The sequence below is a fragment of the Carettochelys insculpta genome, chromosome 7 (genome assembly GCF_033958435.1).
Source record: "Carettochelys insculpta isolate YL-2023 chromosome 7, ASM3395843v1, whole genome shotgun sequence".
Lineage (NCBI taxonomy): Eukaryota > Metazoa > Chordata > Testudines > Carettochelyidae > Carettochelys > Carettochelys insculpta.
The window spans coordinates 61685698-61702107 of NC_134143.1; the positions used below are offsets into that span (position 1 = coordinate 61685698).

General features: G+C 44.2%; 1 protein-coding gene across 1 annotated transcript in view; it reads right to left on the reverse strand.

Annotated features, from left to right (window-relative positions):
* The window catches only part of ATRNL1 (attractin like 1), a 1060182-nt gene that overhangs the window by 161776 nt on the left and 881996 nt on the right, over positions 1-16410 (reverse strand). The gene's annotated exons all lie outside the window — the stretch shown is intronic.

Here is a 16410-nt window from a genome sequence, read left to right on the forward strand (position 1 = left end):
GAGGGAGCTTTCAGGACAATGATGCCTCCAGCCAGAGACAGCATGATAGACCCCACCATGCATGGGCAGTTCTCTTATCCTCATGAAGCTAAGGAATAAGAAATACCATTTCTTTGGCCAGACAAAACTCAATCTTCCCAACAACTCTTCTCCCCATTTCCACATGTGATCAGGAAGAAGGAATCATTCAAAGCGTCACCAAGTCTTTTGGCACTGGAGAGAGTAGCAGGCAATACAGAGATTTGGAGTGTCAGCATAACCAGTGTTTGTACACATCCCTGCTATATAATGGGACAATGTGAACTGCAACAATCTATAGAGGTCATAATTTATTCCTACGTCTAGATGTTATCACAGTACATCTGTCCATGATATTTTTATGCACTTGTATTATTTAGAGATGTGCAGATTAATTTTACATTAATTATTCCTTCCCTTGTATACACATTTCACCCTAATGTATCAATGCACCAACACAGACAAACATGCTTGGTTCTTGCAAATATGGTAATAAAGTTGATAATTTTTACATAAAGATTATGAATGCGTTTCCAGTTGTTAGGACTTGTACAAATTTAATTTTTAATCAACTAGACTGATCATACCAGTTTATTAGCCAATAACTCCAAATATACTAGCATCTACTGCAGTTCAAAAATGTCACTTTGCACTACTTCAGAATAAAAGGAGAGGACTCTGAAAATTTGCAAACAAATTAATGAGATCACTTGGCGCAGCTCAATACTTAATCAAATTAGGAGGGCTGAACTTTTTAATCAAGTGATTACGCTGTAGGGTTACCTGAAATTTGGGGAATTGGGTATGACCACGTTCAACACATCTGAGGAAATTCATATCTAAATGGGCAGTTTTAGACAAAAATGTTTATCAGGATGGACTACAGTCTTAAAGATAATGGCTTTCCCAAAATGTGTTCTATTTCCTTTGGCATGTTCTTTAACAGAGAGATGATTGAAGAGAACAGGGTCTTGCTTTGAACCATCAAAGCTTTGGCTCTGGTGAGCTAAGAGCGTGCCAGAAGCTGAGTCTTCACTTGGCACTGCCTGTGTTAAAAAAACTTTTCATTTCAAACTTCATCTCCAGCACCTAATATTTCTAAATAGATACAACCCTTTCAAAACAAGGTGTATTTTACTCCCTCTCCAATTAATTTCATTACTACTACTATTATTTAGACATGTACACCTTCTAAAAGAAGATGAAATGAAGAGTTTTACAGCCATCTGCAAAAAATTCCGTGACATTTTGCATGAAGATGGTGAGATGCTGAATATGTAAGATGTCAGAGCTAGAGCAAGAGCAGACATCGGCTACGTCTACACGTGCACGCTACATTGAAATAGCTTATTTCGATGTAGCGACAACGTCTACACGTCCTCCAGGGCTGGCAACGTCGACGTTCAACTTCGACGTTGGGCAGCACCACATCGAAATAGGAGCTGCGAGGGAACGTCTACATGCCAAAGTAGCACACATCGAAATAAGGGTGCCAGGAACAGCTGCAGACAGGGTCACAGGGCGGACTCAGCAGCAAGCCGCTCCCTTAAAGGGCCCCTCCCAGACACAGTTGCACTAAACAACACAAGATCCACAGAGCCGACAACTGGTTGCAGACCCTGTGCATGCAGCATGGATCCCCAGCTACAGCAGCCAGAAGCCCTGGGCTAAGGGCTGCTGCACACGGTGACCATAGAGCCCCGCAAGGGCTGGAGAGAGAGCGTCTCTCAACCCCTCAGCTGATGGCTGCTATGGCGGACCCCGCTATTTCGATGTTGCGGGACGCGGATCGTCTACACGTGCCCTACTTTGACGTTCAACTTCAAAGTAGGGCACTATTCCCATCCCCTCATGGGGTTAGCGACTTCGACGTCTCGCCGCCTACCATCGATTTCAACTTCGAAATAGTGCCCAACACGTGTAGCCGTGATGGGCGCTATTTCGAAGTTGGCGCCGCTACTTCGAAGTAGCATGCACGTGTAGACGCGGCCATCGTGGATCAGTCTATGAGGCTATGCCTAGACTGAACGCTCCTGTCGACAAAACTTCTGTTGACAGAAATTTTGTTGACAGAGTGTGTGTCCAGACTACAGATCTCTCAGAAGAGACCTGTCAGTCAGGAATGTTCTGTCAATATCCCTGTACGCTTCATTCCACAAGGAACAAGGGGTGTCTTGACAGAAGGGGATTTTCCAACCTTTCAGCCCGTGTGGATGGGTCCAATGTTGGAAAAGCCTCTCCTGACATATTGGGGTGCCCAATTTGTGTATCTTTTGACGACAGTTCCTCACAGTCTAGACACAGCCTCAGAGAATGAAATTAATTAGGAAAAGGAGATGATGAGTGTGGACATGATACTTCAGTAGTCTCTGGAATGTGTTCAGATAATCACTTGGTTTTAGTTTCTTATATTAGAGCACAACACTAAAAATAAACAATAAATAAAAAATAAAAATAAACACATCACCCAGATTGCAAAGTTATTCTGAACAAAAGCAAAAGATGCATCTCAAAGGTATAAATCCGTCCTAAGAGTAAATGTTGGCTGAAATTGCTACCTAGCCAAATTCAATCTCCGTTTTCAATAAACTACATGAACTAAGTGATTTCCTAAGTCATGCAGCATCAAAATTCAAAAAGTAGCATAATGAAGAAATAAATAAATAAAATGCCTTAAATTAATATTGTGTTTGAGTAAGAAAATTCCCAAAGGAGTTGTAGGAAGAAAAAGGCATGCCTTTAAGTTTCATTCATAATAATTATCCCAAGAATAAAAAAAAAAAAGACGACATTTTAAGTGATTAAGTGTCACAGCTCAGAGTGGCTACAGTTACACTAGCAAATTTTGCCAATGAAACTCTGCTTGTGCTGACAAAACGGGTGGCATGTCCAACCACAAAATGCCTAACAGTACTGTTGACAAATTCTGTTGACAAAAAGCTGTGTGGACACTTTAGGGGGTGTTCTCTTGACAGGCAGGGCATCTAGAACAATGAGCAGCCCTGTGCGCTATGCTTCCTGTTTGGTTGAAAAGAGCCAGGAAGTCTGTCTATTCTGTTGACAGAGTAGAGTGTTCTTTCAATTGTTTTTTGTTTGTGGCTGCATTCTGTCAACAGACATTTTGTCGGGATATCTCTTCCAACATTGACTTCTGAGTGCTGAAGTATAACCATAGGCAGTATGTGTAGGACACATGTAGGAAGCAGAAGATCATTACCACACTATAGTTTTAAATATTGAACTGAACAATTATGTACATACAAATGATTAAGAAAACTTATTAACAGAAGAGAAACTGGGGTGTGAGGGTAGAGAGTTAGGAAGCGTCTTCTCAAGTTTTGATTGCCAAAAGCAAGGCACAGGTCCACAGCTCCAGGAGTTCTGAAATGTGCGTGGGATATTTCAGCAGATCTTTAACGGCAAGAGAGATGTTCTCTACAGTGATGTTTAGGGAGGGGTGCGCAAAGTGGGTGTGGGCCCACTTGGAGGTCATGAAATTTCATAAGTTGGGGGGTGCTGGGTCTCAGGCTCATCCATCTCATAAAAATATTGTAACATGTTTCTGTTTTTATGTATGTGTATTGGCATTTAAATACTGATTAATAAAGTTTTCACATTCTACAGACTTCTTTTCTTACACGTGCTAACATGCCAAAAGTGTTTGTTTGTCTGTTTGTTTTTTCATATGATCCTAATCAAAACAAAATTTTCATTGGTCTGGATAACATTAGACAGGTTGGGGGGGCCTCTGCTAATTGCAGAGATGAAAAGTGGGGTCCGATGTAAAAAGTTGCTCACCCCAGTCTATAGGAAAGAGCTATGGACTAGGCATAATAAAACTTGGATTAAATCCCTAGCGCTGCTAAATGCCCATCATTTGACTTTTGTTAAACAATTTCAACTGTCTTGTTTTTCCCTTCCAAACCTTGTGCAATTTGAGATTAATTCTTCAGAACAGGACCTGTCCCCTTACTGGGTCTGTTGACCTAGCTGCACCTCTCCTGGAGGTTAGGACATCTGAAGTTTTGTGCGTAGAGCATGACATTTTCACAACCCAAAGTGACATAGTTAAGTGGATCTAATTTTATGTGTAGATCAGGCCTCTGAAAGTGGAGCCAATTTTATCTCCCTCATTCTCTGCTTGACATCTAGTACAAGTTAAATCAGCCTCAGGGCTGCTCCAAATTGCTGCAGTTGCTCCACACCACATCTTCCCTTCTTACCCCTAAAATTTCCCCAGCGCAGAATGATATAGGGAGATGTGAGAGGCTGCTGGCTAGGAAACCTGAGTCAGAGCTCTGTCACACCAGCTCCAGCAGAAAAGGGCAATTGGATCTGGCTGGTTAAGACCCTGGTTAAGACCCCAGTTGAAGGAGAAATGGGAACAAGTGCTGACCTCATTAGCCAAAGGGCTGTATATGGCAGTCAGGAAGAAAGAAGAGGAGCCAAGGAGTGGAAGTCTACATTCTCCAGAAGATAGCCTTCCCTGACGCCCTATACATAGAAGGTGGTGGGAAATGACATGGACAATAAAGGGCATGGGTGGTTGCACCAAAAGAAAGATTTCCAGCTGGCTTGTGGGCACACAAGGGGCAAAGGTCAAGGGAGCTGTGCACGAACCCTGTTACAGGAGGGTACAGTAAGAGGTGGCTACGCTGATTCAATACCCAGTAGGGGAAATATTGCGCAATGGGAAAATTTAAAGGGGCAGAAAAAAATCTCCACTTTCAGGGTAAATGGAGTGTGTGGCCCTTCCTCTTACTTGCCCTTCCCCAGGCCCACCAACAGGGTAGGAAGTGGGGAAAAGGAGCAAATGCAGAGGGGCCAAGCACTTCAAGGAGACCTGGAGCTCCCAACCCTTTTGAAATGCCATGGAAGCATCACTCCATCACTCCATGTGGCTTCTATCAGGTGCAGGGAACCATGCTCCAGGTGGCACTAAGGGCTGGCTGTCCTTGGCCCCACCCCTTCCACCTGAGGCTCCACCCTTTCTGAGGGCATGGAGCTGCGCCCACCCACATACCTTGCCCCGGGCCTGCAGTGCCTGTTGCCCCTGTTGCCCTTCCCCACACCACTTAGAGCTTAAGATGCGTTATTTTACTCGAAGTGCCATATAGCCAGAAACTGTTGCAAAGTATAAACATCTGTCTCTGGCTGTAAAAGAGATATATTAATGATGCAAAGCAGTGTGGTAGGAGCGTGAGCTGTTCATCCTGTGAAGACAAGCTATGGCATAATCTTTAATGCAATAGATCTGCTCCTGGGAGATTACTGTATTTGCATTTGAAGATTTCTGAGAGGACAAGTTTTGGGGCTATTTCTACTAATGTGCATCTTTTGCAATCATCAGTACAGTAAACACTTGAGTTAGGCAGGGGTTGTGTTTCTACAACCCCAGAGTAACTCAAATTTTTGTGTAAGTCCTGGGCTTTCAGGAGACAGGAAACTGAGCAGCCCAGCAGGACTGGTCAGTTTCCTGGCTCCCAGAGTAGCAGAGAGCCAGGAACCAGGGGGCAGCCTGGTTCCCATCTGCGCACCACTCACTGCTGGCGGGACCTGAGAAACTGACTAGCCGGTCCCGCATGTGGTGGGGAGCTGGGAATCAGGCAACAGCCTGGCTTCTGGCTCCCCTCCGCTTGCAGAGAGGGGAAACTGAACAGGGCAGCACCCTTGTTCATCTTCCTGGCTCCAGCCAGTGGAGGGGATCCAGGAACCAGGGGCAGCCTGGCTCTCAGCTCCCTTCTGCACCATGGGGCCAGGAAAATAATCAGGGCTACTGTCCTTCTCAGTTTCCTGGCTCTGCAAGCAGAGGGGAGCTGGGAGCCAGGCTGCTGCCTGGTTCTCAGCTCCCTGCCACTCTGCAGACTGGGAAACCGCTCTTATAGGGGCAGCAGCCTGAACTGTGGCTGTCCCCCTGTCCCCCCAACAGGAAACTGCTCCTATTGGGGCAGCAGCTGCAAGTCAGACTGCGGTCCCTGACAGGAGTGGTCTGCTGATACTGGCAGGGAAGCAGCCTGCCTCGTGGCTGCCACCCTTGACAGCAGCGGCTGCCACCCCTGACAGGAGCAGGAAACTGCACCTGTCAGGGGCAGAAGAGTCAGGCTGCTGCTCCTGTCAGGGGTGGCAGTAGCATTAACCCGAGACATGCACCACTTGATTGTGTGTGTCTTGAGGGTTTACTATATTCTGCACACAAAATGCCACGTGTATCATTTGTGTGTCTCCTTCAGAAATTACACTGTAGACTTCGAAACCACTTCCACCTGTTTGCTGTATATGCAAAAATCCATGTACTGTCAAAATGGCTTTTGAAAAATGAGACCTGAAAATGCATACGTGCTAAGGGGGTGGGGGGGCAGTCTCCATCAGATTTGAGATCTTTAAAGTTAATTTCATAATGAGGAAAATTTCAAAACATACTGAAATTAAAATATAATTCCATTTGCCAGTCACATGACTTCTTCTTGTCAAATCTGCTCACTAATGAAGATATTTAAATTTATCATCGCCAGTTTTCTTACCTGCACCAGTATATTTTCTTTAGTGTTAGATATCAACATGTCATCACCACAGAAGTTAGACCTAAAGAGACACATCATTTAGACTCTTCTCCTGACAGCGTGGGTTGCTCTATATTGCACATTTGCAAGTGTTTTGTCAGATCTACATTGTTAAAATGCCTCCAGCAACAGGATTTCTACTGCTTCTTTTGGAAGATTATTTCATAGTCCATCAGACATTTTTTCCTGATAATTAGCTTCATTTTCCCTTTCTTAATTTCATTAAATTATTCCTAGAGCCACACATTTTTCTTTTACAGAAAAGCAGAACTAAAGTACACATCTCCAACCCTCTCATACTGCCCCAGCTTTTTATGACATTTCTAAAATAATTGTCAGTGGTAAAGAAAGTTTGTTAGCTTGAAGTGAGACTCCACACTGAAAAATGCATTTGTAAAGTTGCCGGTTTTTCTCTCCAGGTGCATCACTGTATGATCTCCATATCAAAATTACTCAACTGGCAAATAAAACAATGTTTCCTAACTGCCAGCTCTACAAGCTCCACAAAAATCTTTCCATTTTCTGCACCACCCTATCATAAAGATCCTACAGGAAAAAAACTTGCCCTCAATGCTTAATGGGACAAAGCCCTTTGCTGCCATGGGTCAGCACAGATGAAAGCAACTGCAGTTTGACAAACAATCCTGTTGATAAGTCATAAGATGGACCAGAATTTGCAGCTTTGTCTCTGTTAGAGATGGCCCAGCAAGGCTAAAAGAACAAAGCACATACGACATTTATTAGTTACGCTGCTTAAAGCTCAACTGGCAGGGACCACAGAAACTGTGGAAAGAGGGAGGTATAAGACCCTATAGAACAAAATGGCTGGGTCTACATGGAGGGGTATTGCCAGCAGCTTCATGCTAATGAGCAGCATCACAATTACAAATGGCTGCTCATTAGCATAATCGTGCAGCTAATGAGCATAGCCGTGTGAGATCTCGCTGCTGGCAGAAGCTGCTGCCGGCAGCAAATAGGCCATGCAGATGTGCTTCTCCTGGTAAAAACACCCTCTGTCACCAGCCACTAATGCCTGAAAAAATTCAAGCAAAAGGGGCTGGTGACAGAGGGGATTTTTGCTGGCAGAGGCACGTCTACACGGCTTGCTCATTAGCATGAAGCTGCCGGCAATATCCCTCTGTATAGACCCAGCCAGTGTGAGAAAAAAACAACGTGTATCTTGCCACTACTTTTAGTAGTCTGAAAAACAAATGAAAGAGCAGATATTTTGATAAAGGCAAGAAATTTGTACAGTAATCTTTTACACAGAAATATCCCAGGATACATGTTGTATTTCCCAATGTATCCTCTTTAAATACTGTTTTTAGACACCATTTATTTCTTCTCCTTTTCAGCTATGCCTTCAGTGGGTTCATGCATCTTTCTGTCAATGCCTTCCTTCTCTCATGGAGAATAGTAACAGAGAGGAAGCCGTGCTAGTCTATATACTATCAAAACAAAAAGCAGTCAAGTAGCACTTTAAAGACTAGCAAAATAGTTTATTAGGTGAGCTTTCGTGGGACAGACCCACTTCTTCAGACCATATCCAGACCAGAACAGACTCATTGTTTAAGACACAGAGAACCAAAAACAGTAAGCAAGGAGGACAAATCAGAAAAAGATAATCAAGGTGAGCAAATCAGAGAGTGGAGGGGTAGGGGGGGAAGGTCAAGAATTAGACTGAGCCAAGTATGCTAGTCTGAGTCACTATAGGGGCTCGTCTGCATACTTGGCTCAATCTAATTCTTGACCTTGCCCCCCACCCCTCCACTCTCTGATTTGCTCACCTTGATTATCCTTTTCTGATTTGTCCTCCTTGCTTACTGTTTTTGGTTCTCTGTGTCTTAAACATTGAGTCTGTTCTGGTCTGGCTATGGTCTGAAGAAGTGGGTCTGCCCCACGAAAGCTCACCTAATAAACTATTTTGCTAGTCTTTAAAGTGCTACTTGACTGCTTCTCTCATGGGTATTCAGTGTATGTCATCACTCAAGAAAGCACAAGGCTTCTGCAATCACATTCCACAGAGGAAGCCTTTACCAACCATCTTGCTATAGAGGCATAAATTGCAGCTTCACAGTAAAAGTTAAGTTTTTAATCTAAAGTGGAGATTCAAGATCTATTTACACTACAATAAGCTACTAGCTAATGAATTGAACAGAGAAAGCAAGAGCTCCAACGACTGGCAATGTGGCGAGAATGAACTGAGCAGGTGGCAGAGGGGTCGGGTGGTACATATGTTGGTCGCCGTATCAGTGCCACTCCAGGGGGCGCTGCACCTACCCTATGGCTACTGGCTAGGGCAAAAAGCTTCACACTGTGCGCCAGCACATACCCAACTTGTAATGGCCATGAGCAATCACTTGAAAAAGAACCTTATTTTAAGGGCTAGATTACATACCACCACTTATAATTCTCCACTTTCATAACTGAATTCCTTCAGAATTCTTATGGTTATCATCTGGTCTGGGTTGCTCATTGATGTTTCATTTATCAGTTTGTTCCAATACCTTCTCCCCTGACAACTCAGATTGAAGAGTTCCTCAGATTTTCACCTCAAAAAGTAGCTCAAATATATAAATCTCTCTTGCATCCTCTGAAGTGAAGATAGATGCAAATTATTCAGTTAGATTTTCCTCAACAGCCTCGTTTCTTCAGAGCTCCTTTAGCATCTTAATTGTCCACTGATTATTTGGTGGGCTTTCCACTTTAGATGTAATTTTAAAAAGTGCTGATAGTTTTTGTGTACTTAGCTAGAAGGTACAGAAAATAAGGGGTGTATGGAGTGTCCAGAGAGAGGTAGCATCTCTGGTATGTGGGATATGTCATGTCTCCTTGGGGGCAGTTTGTGCACCTTTGGTCTACACCTAGCACTCAGCTGTCACCTGTGGCTCCAAGAAGCTGTAGCATGCACAGTGGACACACACCGATGAACTGCTTCAACAGGCAGACTAAACCAGGTGGAGGTAGACAACAGGTCTGAAACCTTTGGTAAGATACAGACTTGCCTATTCCAGCATGCAAAGTTAGCGCTGGTGGATTGGCCAGATGAGATCAACAGCGAGATCCAACGACCAGGAAGGTGGCTCTGCAACACTCTGTGGAGAGCAAAGGGCATGACAAGATGCTGAAAACAGCATGACAAGGTGCCAAAAACAGCATGGCCATTCAGTGCACCTAGGAAGTCTCCACCCATCATGACTTATCGTACCACTGAAACCAGGTTTCTGAGGCCAAGAGAGTGGAACTGCCCCTGTGCAATGGATTTTCCACTTTAAACATTCTTCCACACAGGTTCTTTGCACATTCTCATCTCTCAAATCAGTCTACTTTATCCTTCTACATCTTCTGTTTACTTCAAAGTCCTATGGTGATGGGGGAGGGGCAAAGCAACAGGTGGAGATGACCACTGGGAGTTGTATTTCCAAACCTGCATGTAGTCAGCCTGTGGACTTTGGTTGCTCAACTCTGACCCCGGGACAACAGAGGAGTTTGGCAACATTCCAGGCAACTGAGAAGGCCTTTATAGGAGCAGTACTGCTCACCCTCAAATAAGGGAGGGGACTAGAAATGTGTCCCAAAAATTGCTTGTTCCAACCAAAATGGCCAGCATGCCGCAGCTGGCAGTTTTACACTCACAGCAGTCGAAAAACAGTGGGGAAAAAAAAATTATATTTAGAGCATGGAATGTTCGCACCCTCTTGGACAGGGAGAACATTGTGCGGCTTGAGAGAAGAATGGCCCTCATAGCAAGAGAAATGGCATGCTATAACATTTACATAGCCACCCTGAGACCAGACTTGCAGAGGAAGAATCCATCTGTGAAACAAAAGGAGGTTACACCTTCTTCTGGAAAGGCAGGCCAGAAAATGAAAACAGAATCCACGGAGTGGGACTTGCCATCAAGACATCACGTCTGCGACAGCTTCCTGACCTACCAATTTACATCAGTGAGAGTTTGATCAAGCTCCACTTCCCCCTCAACCTCTCTTACTACATTACGATCATGAGTGTTTATGCCCCCACTGTGACCAGCAGCGATGAAGCAAAAGAGAGTTTCTATGAGGACCCTGACTGTCTTGCAAAAGCAACTCCTTCTAGTGACAAGCTTCTCCTGTTGGGTGACCTCAACACCAGAGTCAGCAAGGACTGGAGGAATTGGAAAGGGGTGCTGGGGTATCACAGCTTTGGTAACATGAATGTGAATGGCCTTCTGCTGCTGAGTTTGTGTGCAGAAAATGACCAGACGATTACCAACACTCTCTTCAGGCAGGCCAATAAATACAAGACCACACGGATGCACCCAAGATCAAAACAGTGGCACCTGATTGACTATGTCATCAGTTGCAGGCAGGACATTTGTGATGTTAAGATCACCAGGGCCATGCGGGGAGCTGAGTGTTGGACTGATCATAGACTTGTCAGATCTGTCCTTATACTGCACGTCACACCACCACACTGCAAGACACTCAAGGTTGTCAGAACCTCCTTCAAAATTGGGAAGCTGGAACATACTGGTCATCATGAGCAATTTGTAGCCCACCTTGACAACATGCTGATGTCCCATGGACCTCTCACTGGAGACCCGACACAAAAGTGGGATCAGTTTAAAACACTGCTGATGGACTCAGCCAAGTTGACACTAGGACTAAAAAAGACAGTTCACCTAGACTGGTTTGACAAAAATGATGAGACCATCATGAAGATCTTAGAGGAAAAGCAGAACACATTTCTGTTATGGCATGGTCAGTCTGCAATCTCCAAACATGACTGTTTCAAGCACCTTCAGAGTCAGGCACAGACTGCACTTCGCAAAATGCAAGATGAGCGGTGGGAGAGAAAAGCTGATGAAGTCCAATACTACCCTGACACCAAGAACTCCAAGATGTTCTTCAGTGCTATCAAAGCTGTATATGGACATTCAAAGCAAAGTACTAAACCTCTCCTGTTTGCAGATGTCATGGCTTTCCTGAGGGAGAGGAGCAGCATCAACGATAGGTGGAGAGAGCACTTCAGCAACCTTCTCAACAGGCCCTCCATTGTCAACCCTGAGGCCCTAAACCAGATCTCTCAGAAACCCACAATAGACAGTCTTGACCTGCCCCCTACAATGGATGAGGTCAAAAAGGCAATCGCAGCTCTGGCAAAGCCCCTGGGATGGATGATACCCCGGCTGAAATTTTCAAGGCAGCAGAACCACTGTCACTTGAAGACTTTCACAGTATTTTGACCAGCATCCAGGAAGGAGAAGACATGCCCAAAGACTTTAGGGATGCCACAATCATCTCACTCTTCAAGAACAAGGGTAACAAAGCTGAGTGTGGAAATTACCGTGGCATCTCCCTTCTCTCTACTGCTGGGAAGATCTTGACTCGAATCATCCTCAACTGTCTGATCACCAGCATCTCAGAGGAGAAGCTACCAGAGAAGCAACCGCAGCACCATTGACATGTCCTTTGCTGTTCGTCAGGTCCAGGAAAGGTGCATAGAGCAGAACTTAGATCTATATGCCATCTTTATAGACCGGACCAAGGTGTTTAACACTGCCAACAGAAAAGCCCTGTGGATTATCCTGTCAAAATTTGTCTGCCTGAGACGATTCATTAAACTCATATGCCTGTTCCATGGTGATATAACTTGCTTTGTTCTTTCAAATGACAAGTCCTCAGATCCATTTGAGATATCCAATGGTGTAAAGCAAGGGTATGTGCTGGCCCTAGTGTTATTCAACCTCTTTTTCACATGCGACCTCAACCACGAAGTTAGGGACCTGGACCAGGGAGTCTACACAAAGTACAGGCTTGATGGGTCACTTTTTGACCTTTGTCATTTGAATGCTAAAACCAAGACGCTTGTGAGGCTCATCCTTGAAGCCCTTTTTGCTGACAACTGTGCACTTATGGCACACAAGGAATCTGATCTCCAGGTTATCGTCAACAAGTTTGCTGAAGCCACTCGCCTCTTTGGTTTGACCATCAGTCTAGGGAAGACCGAGGTGCTGTTTCAACCTGCTCCAGGGTCTGCTGCTCTCCCTGCTTCAATCTCTATTGAAGGAACAGAGTTAAAAACAGTAGAGGAATTCAAGTACCGTGGCTGTGTGATAGCCAATGATGGATCCCTTGACAAAGAAATCACTGCCAGGATCTGCCTGGCCAACCAGGCACTAGGACGTCTGAGAGCATGAGCATTGAATCAGCACAATATCCGACAGTCCACTAAACCGAAAGTGTACAAGGCTGTAGTCCTGACAAGTCTCTTTTATGGATGTGAAACCTGGACCTTGTGCAGAAAACATGTGAAACTGCTGGAGCGCTTCCACACATGCAGCTTGAGGTCAATAATGCACATTTTATGGCAGGACAGACTCATGAACCTGGACGTCCTCAACAGAGCAGGAACCATAAGCACTCAAAACATGGTTCTGAAAGCCCAGCTTTGCTGGACAGGGCACATCATATGAATAGAGGAGTAAAGAATTCCTAAGAAACTCCTTTATGGTGAACTCTCCCAGGGCAAAAGGAATCAAGGCAGGCCTCGCAAGAGGTATAAAGACTGCGTGAAGGCCAGCATTGCTCACACTGGATTAAAGCCAAAGCAGCTAGAGCAGCATGCAGAAGACCGAACAGGCTGGCATGCTCTTGTACGACACACGTATGACAACTTTGAAGAGTAGTGATCCATATACCTAATTGATGGTTGTGAGAGGAGGAAAGCAACAGCAACAGCCACACTGACAGAGCCAGGACAATTCCTTTGCCCCTGCTGTGAACGCCAATACCACACAAGGCTTGGACTCCACAGCCACATGTGAGTCCACAACTGATAAGTCTGCGCAAGCTCAAGACGTCATCATTGGACACGACAGGCTACCAAGAAAAGAAAATAAATTCAAGGGACTCCTCATGTGAGCTAACATGTCATTTGCAAGAAGATAAGGCTGAAGAACCAGGGAGGATATGGAAGTGGGAGGTACGGCCCATGAATTCCAGTACAGCTCTAAGCATGGCACAGGGCCCCAACAACAACCGGTCCAAGAGTTTCTGGTTTTGAACATCTGGTAGAAACCACTAATGGAACTCCTTTAAAGAAAGAGAAAAGGAGTGACATCTCCTCTCCAGAGAGTAAAAGGCCCAAAAACCTATCTCAAAGTCCAAGGAGCAGCCTGAGTCACCTGAATACATTTGTACTATGCCAATTCATGCTGAGGTCTGGGGGTTTTGCTGCAGAGATATCAGTCCTGGGGACATCATGTGGGATTATCCCAAACTGCAGGGGTTGAGAATGTGTTGGACATTCTGTTGACCAAGTTCCTCCATGCTGATAATGACTCATTGGAGTGGATAACAACTCTGAGATATGTCTGTGGCGAAGGCCTAAGGATATTCCAGTATTGAGTAGCTTGTCTCCTGAACCACTGAGCTATCTGGCATGATGAAGCAAAATAGGTCTTTTGTTGCTGCATAGTCCTCTTGTGTCATCAGTACTGAGTGATTTACCTCATGTTACCATTGCACAGAAGTAACTGGTTCTGTACCAGGGGTTGCTCTCTATGGCCTGGGCACCAGACCTAGAGTTGAAAGCCCTATTGAAATGAGGTTACCACCAGGAAACATCTCTTCTCAAAGCACACCGTGCTCTTACCTTTTGAGCACTTACGAGTGAACAGTAGTGACCCTAGATCATCTGGTATAGCAAGGTCTTGGCTCCTCAGATGAATATGCCCTTTTGTGCTTCTTGATGAAGATCAGAGAAGGGGATTAGCGCCAACATTGTGAAGCAATGTCAAGAGGGGCACTACTCTTTAGTGCTGAAGTACCCCAGGCACACCATAAAAAGAAGTAGTAACAGAGAGGTAGCCGTGTTAGTCTGTATTCTAACAAAACAAACAAGCAATCAACTAGCACCTTAAAGGCTAATAAAATAATTCATAAAAGAGAAGGTTTGTTCTGAAGGTAGTCTTCATGAACATGTAGCACAGTCTCTAACCTCTCTCTTGTTTTCTGTCTGGTGCTTGAAGTCCTGGCAAATCTATTAATGAACTAGTTTAATGTGTTAATTACCAAGGTATTTTAGGTAGGAGGAATGAGGATTGCTCACCAGCCTAGGTTTCTTCCAGTTGGGATAAGACTTAAAACCTAGAGAATGAGGCTGTCAATGGGATCTACTCACCACAGGTAATACTTCTTCTTGGCTACTTTGGGGACGCATCTCTTTCCACCGCTGAGGCCCCCTGCTGCTGACTGTTGTATGACCTTCTACCACTCTCCAAGTCTCTGCAAGTTTGGATGCTCCTTCTTCATGACTAGGTCCAGCTAGGTCACTATGTGTGTTTCCCACTTCCTGGTTATCAAAATCTTTCCACACCACTGTCTCAGACAGACTTCTCAGACACTGCCCTAATGGTGCCACTTCCCCTGTGACTGATAGGGGAATGCAGTCCCACTCACTACTCTAGCTTCCAGCTCAGAGATTCTCTAGTCTACAGTCAAGGCCGGTTCCCTCCTGGATCTTACTGCCAGTCTCACAGTCCCCTCCCTCCTCAAGAGTAACTCTGTAGCCCCCAAACACCTCTCTTCTTCCTTGGAGTAACTAGAGCCTATTCCCCTTCCGCCCATCCTGCTCACAGTTTTCTAATCTTGCAAACTTGACTCCTCCTCTGTAGGGTTCTCTCATTCAATCCAGGGATTACTTAAGCACTTCAATCCCATCAGATGTGGCCTGTATGGCTAACTGTCCCCCTTCTAAGCCTACATTAACACCTATGGGCTGAGTGTGAGATGGACACCCACCCATCGTGGCATACCCTTGTAGGGGCACTGGCATCCCAACTACAAGAGGGAACTGATGCTGCAAGAAAAATAAAAGAAATAACAAAGAAAACCTCTATTAATCTAACTAACAAATATCACTATTACTGTAAGGGAGATAATTTCTCTGTGAAAAGAGGAACCTGCAGTTGCATACTGCTGTGTTCTGACTATTGATTGTGAATGGTAAGAAGAAAGTCAGGGTGAGCCTTGGGCAGCTTCAGCCATCTCAACAGGTACCGATAAGGGAAAAAGCTCCTATTCTGGTAGAAAGGTGCACACAAACCTAAAGGACACATGCAATAATTTGAAGAAGATATTATTTTACTGTTCAGCCAATAATAATTTGAATAATATCATAAAGACTATTTCTGATTCAAGTTTTTTTATCAACATGTATTTCTTATATAACAATGGAATCTCACATGATTAGATGAAGTTAAAATATAACATACAGTATAGTTGTTTGCTACTGAACCACAAGGCAGCATGTTGTACAGATTCTGGAAAACACTAAGAAAACAATAACTATTTCAAAACTATATACAAATAGGGATTGCAGTAAGGGCACACAAATACACGTGAACTTGTATTTTCTTCAGCTGAAGTTATTAACAAAAATTTTGTTCTTGTGTCTGTGTTTATTTTTAGCTATCATGACCTTACAGAACCTCAATCTTTTCTGTGCATCTATATACTGTAAGCCATAACAATTCAAACCTTTTAGTAGTAATACAGGGTGCTCAGAGAGGAACTCTCAAGCACTATTATCTCTGGTACCATCAAACACACTGTAATTTGTGCTGTGTATAGCAGTTTTGAAATGTCGTAAGATGGAGTGATTCATGCTTTTTATTTTTCTTGACAATAGATTTTAATATTTTTCTGGTGTTTAGTGTCAGCTTTTTGACAACATATATTACATTTTATTTTCTTGTTATCTGAAAGCTAAATTGTTTGACTTGATATAAAATAAAGCACAACACTTGACTACCACTTCTATCCCTTCTTTTCTTCTCATGGATACA